The sequence below is a fragment of the Rutilus rutilus genome (assembly GCF_951802725.1).
Source record: "Rutilus rutilus genome assembly, chromosome: 11".
In the NCBI taxonomy this organism is placed as follows: domain Eukaryota; kingdom Metazoa; phylum Chordata; class Actinopteri; order Cypriniformes; family Leuciscidae; genus Rutilus; species Rutilus rutilus.
In genome coordinates this window covers 25,762,799-25,768,141 of record NC_140216.1, presented here as the reverse complement: position 1 = coordinate 25,768,141, position 5,343 = coordinate 25,762,799, and the positions used below count along the sequence as shown (strand labels likewise).

Sequence of the window (5,343 nt, the reverse complement as noted above, 5' to 3'; positions counted from 1 at the left end):
CATTTAGGGTACTGTTAGTAAAAAAAAAAAAGCATATTACTTCTATAGTTAATATAGGTATATAACTATACGTTTTTTTTTGAAGTGACCTCCAATTAGGCTATCCTTTATAGTTTATTTCTTTAAACATGTCTAGAACGCATATAGCCTTAATATTAGGCTATTAAGAATAACTATTAGCATACTAAAATAACATTTTAAATTTAAACTAATTTGATGATATCTGCAATGACAACTTTACTTGTAGAAATCTTTAAATAAATTGCTATTACGATTTTATACAATTTTATTTTACTTTTATAATCAAATGTAATTACACATAGGCCTATTTAACTTCCATTTGATTAGTCAATATGTCATTTTAATGATTTAATGAATTTAATGGAATTTTCATTAGTCAAAACTAGTCACATTTTCTAAATTATACTATATTATAAATCAACTTCAAAGATGTTTAGGAAATTCCATTTAATCATTGAATGGGTTCTGGAAAAGCTAAAAGATATTTATGAAAGGAATATATATATATATATCCTTATCCGTCATTCACACACACATATAGGTGAATGACGGATAAGGATTTAAAATGTGAAAGAAAAAAAAAACTGGCAAAAAATTCTAATTTTAGGACTTTCTATACTTATTAGAGTGTTGTGTATGTAATGCAATGATGTATACACATTTCAATAATGTAATTAACCATTTTTTTGGTGAATCTTTTTCCCCATGAAAATGTCATTCCTGGGTAATGTAATACATTTTTTAATTAATTACATTTCTACCATTGTTGGCATATACAAATGTACTGATTTGCATAATTGGAGCTCAACAAACAATTAGTGCTCGGAAAAATACATTTTAATCACAATTAATATAATCAATTTGGGATTTCATATAGACATGGGCTCATTTTTGGCTGCTGATAACTCAAAATTCAGAACCAAAAAAAAAAAAAAAAAGCTGGAAACATTTTAAAAATGTTTTCCAATAAAGTAAATAAGACTTGTTTTATCATTAACTCAACAAAAAAAACAGAATTGTGTAATCTAGCACACAAATATGGATTAAATTAACTGCCTGTGTCATTGTTAGCCGGAATGACATACTGTTAGACGGAAGGACATTCTGCAATATTTTTCAGGATTACCATAAAAACCATCCTCAGTATCATTTTTCTTGAAACAAAGTAACTTGAAACAAAGTAAGAGACACTGACAAGTTTTTAATGATTTCAAAATCTGTAACGTTTACAGTAAATCTGTAAAATTATAATGCTTAATAAACAATGGCCAAGGGTATAGTCCAACACATTATACAGCTAAAACATTTAGGGCCCTATTTTAACGATCTGAAACGCAAGTATCAAACGCAAAACGCAAGTAACTTTGTGGGCGGATCTCTCAAATCTAAAATGGGTTGGTCTGAAGTAGTTACATTACTCATAGGTGTGGTTTGGGCGTAACGTGAAATAAACCAATCAGAGCGTCATCTCACATTCCCTTTAAGAGCAGGCGCGCCTGTTCCATGGCGGATGCTATTATAACGACGGATTTGCCAGGCGCGCGCCAGGAGCAGTTCACAGCCAAAGAGACCGACGTTCTCGTCAGGGCCGTAAAACACAGAGAAGTGACATTGTATGGGGATGGGAGAAACCCACCCAAATTAGCTTCGGTTAAACAGGCAGGCGTATAATAATTTTGGTCAAGTCAAGTCACCTTTATTTATATAGTGCTTTTACAATACAGATTGTATCAAAGCAGCTTCACATTGATAACATGAAAATAATACAACAAAGTTTGTTTCTAGAAGAAAATTGCATCATCGTCCACCCTAAATAAGGCAGATCAATAATATTGTTGAATATTAAATGTCCCCAACTAAGCAAGCCAAAAGCCAAGGCAACAGTGGCAAGGAACCAAAACTCCATCAGGTGAATGGAGAAAAAAACCTTGGGAGAACCCAGGCTCAGTCGGGGGCCAGTTCTCCTCTGGCCAACGAGCGAACAGTGTATGATTATGATCCAGGCAGCGTTACAGGTCAGAAGTCAGATTGGTCGTGTCGATGAGGCCTTCACAGGGCTGATGAGGCTGGCACTTCAGGGATGCGTCATGGTTGGGTCCAGGTGTAGATCCACCATCTGATCTGGATATGGCCGGGGTCCACCTCACTTCAGTAAACGGAGAGACTGGTTGACACTTCAGTACTGCGTTGTCATCGCGTCCAGGCGCAGGTCCTTCATCGGATCTGGATACGGCCTAGATCCAGCAGAAGATGAGAGACTAGTTGACACCTCAGGACTGCGTTGTCATCGCGTCCAGGCGCAGGTCCTTCATCAGATCTGGATACGGCCTGGATCCGGCGGACTGCGGTAAACCTCGGTATAAACAGAGAGACTAATAATAGGGATTCGTAAATGTGTAAGCTAGATTTATGCCTATTTTTTCACATCTTCATGGACACAACAATGATTTCCCTCATGTTGTAATATTTTCCTTGTAATTATATATGGTTTGCGAAAATGGGAACTGCTGCGTCTGTGTAGATGAGAGAAGTGTATGCACGTTGTGCACACGCTACATTATGGCCAAGCATGCGCCCTTAAAATAGCATCTGAATAACGTTTTCTGAAACTGCAAAGTAGCACCAGGGAACGTTTGCGCCTCCTCTTTTCGCTGAACCGCCCCCGGGAGTGCGCAAGTGCATTCCCTAATTTACAGACTGTGGAGGGAAAAGTCTGTTGTGTGTCGGGTGCAAAATAGGAATGATAAATGCGTCGGTGCAAAGTCAATTGCACTGGGTGCAAGATAGGGACCTTAGGCTTATTGCAAATGAGTCAAGTCAAGTCACCTTCATTTATATAGCGCTTTTAACAATATAGATTGTTTCAAAGCAGCTTTACAGTGATAATAGGAAATTAAAGTAACATAGATTGTTTTGGCTTTACAGCAGAGTAGTTAATATCCTATACCATGTGTCAAAATGATTGATGACTTTGACCTTTGACCTTTTGACAGATTGAACTTCCGGTCTAGGGGTCAGGGATTAACCTTTGACCCTCCCACCCATCGATCATGTGGTATGACAGAAGCTTTTGACCTATGACCTAGCGAGCCCTAGATCATGTAGTTTTGACAGAAGCTTTTGACTTTTAACCTTATTAGCCCTAAATCATGTGCTTTTGATGGGTGTTTGATCTTTTGAAGAAGGGTTATATGTGGGTGTGTGTCTGGTTATATGGTGTGTCACAGGCGTCCCCGGCATCGCGCTCCCACCCACCTTCGCATTCCAGAACGCAGTGAACGTGAGAAAAAGAGATTTATAAAAAATTATGTATATTTCACACAAATAATATAATATACAATAACATACAATAATATCTTACTAAAAATATACTGAAACCATTTAATTCAGTTTTAGATAAATAAAAGAATAAAAAATCATCTTACATAAAACATTCTGTTCTTTTTAAAAGTGTATAAATTAAACTAAGGTTGAAAAAACATTCTATCCTTTAAAAGTATATAATGAAATGCTTATACAATATATCTTACTAAAAAGTATAATGAAATGCTTATAAAATATATCTTACTAAAAAGAATACAAATAAAAATCATCTTACATGTTTGTAAGTCTGGACGGTCTCTGACTTCAGTGATCAGGGGTGCGTTTCCCGAAAGCATCGTTAGCCAACTATGGTCGCAAGTTCCGTCGTTATCAGCATAGTTCAACGATTTGGTGTTTCCCGAAACCATCGTTCCAACGAACGTTCGCAAACAGCATCGCAAACTTGTGTGGTTGGAAAAGCATAGTTCCTTGTTAGTTTGTTGTGTCGACGTCATTGATTTCGCAGCAGCTGGGATGTGTTCTATTCAGAGCTATCGACCCTATAGCCTATTTCTTTCGAAGCTTTCACCATTCACTTTAAGTGATTTGGATGACTTAAAGTCGAGGTGCTCAGGTTTTACACAATTTGATTTCTTCATTACAAATGATTTGAAACGATATAATAGAGTGACAATTGCAATTATTCTCCCTTCGAAGTGCCCTCCGAAAGGATTATTAATGCCGGTTGGGACGCAGTCTTGGTTTCGTTTGTGCGAAGAAACTGTGAGTGTGCAAGTGAGTAGCTTTGTTAAATTCCCAAAGACAAATAATCATATAACAATATTTTACAAAAATTATTTTAGGGGTTTACCCTTAAATATTAAATTGTATCTGTAGGCCTACTGTAGCCTACACATACGCAACATATGGAAACGTAGGCTAATTTACATACGATAACATAGGCTATTTAAAATATTACACACTCAAACCACAGTATTTTTTATATATAGTTAAAGAATGAAGTAAAATTTTATAAATAAGCAGTTTTGTGTAGTAGAATATAATATTCTCATGGCGTTATAAGAAACAAATACATATTTATTGTTTGCAAAAGTATTTTTGTGAAGTCTGCTGGGGGGAAACATAGGCAAATAAACAACATTATTTATTAACACAAGTTATGTCAGATTAAATTAAACAAATAATAGAAAACACAGTATACTGTGTCTGTATCCAAACTGTAAAATATTAGCCTACCATCCAAACATATTCTGAATTAAAAGTTCTCTGACTTCTGCTCCTGCAGGATGCATTCTGCCTTGATGTGGGTTCAAAGGATCATCATCATCATCATCATCAGAAACAGCATCTTCCTCACCATCGGCTCCAACAACACCAACTTCCTCCTCAGGAAGCTGGACATTTTCCCTTACTGCAATGTTGTGGAGAATTGCAGTAACCACAATAACAGAACAGCTTTTGGTGGGGTTTAGCTTCAGGCCACCACTGGACTTGCTGATGCAGCGAAAACGTTGTTTCCACAGTCCTATAGTCCTCTCCACTATAGAGCGTGTCCTTCCATGGGCCTGATTAAACCTTTCCTCTGCAATGGTGGCTGGATGCTGCACAGGTGTCAAGAGGTAGGGGCGAAGAGGATATCCACTGTCTCCCAGGAGCCAGCTATCACCAAAGCCACCTTCTTCAGCCATCTGGCAAATTGCAGAATTGGCCCATGCAAAAGAGTCATGTGTGCTTCCAGGCCATTTTGCCACAATGTCAGTGAACATTCCCTGGTGATCACACACTACTTGAACATTAATGGCTGGATAGCCCTTCCTGCAAATGTACAAGGGCTCATTTACCTTAGGGCTTAATACTGGGATTAGGGTGCCATCAATGATGCCAATCACTCTGGGGATGTTGTCAATATCATAGAATTGTTGATTGGCCAGCTGTATTTCCTCAGGAGTTTTGGGGAAAACCAGGATGCTCTTCATCAGCTGTAATAGCAAAGGTGTT

The 5,343-nt window shown here is 37.4% G+C and overlaps 1 long non-coding RNA gene across 1 annotated transcript; it reads right to left on the bottom strand.

Moving 5' to 3' along the window:
- Window positions 1-1,202: 1,202 nt before the first annotated feature.
- On the bottom strand, window positions 1,203-3,886 carry LOC311300228. Its single transcript, XR_014629245.1, has 2 exons — window positions 3,620-3,886; window positions 1,203-2,374 (listed from the first exon to the last, which is right to left on the bottom strand). It is a non-coding gene; the product is annotated as an uncharacterized lncRNA (long non-coding RNA).
- Between the last annotated feature and the right edge of the window lie 1,457 nt (window positions 3,887-5,343).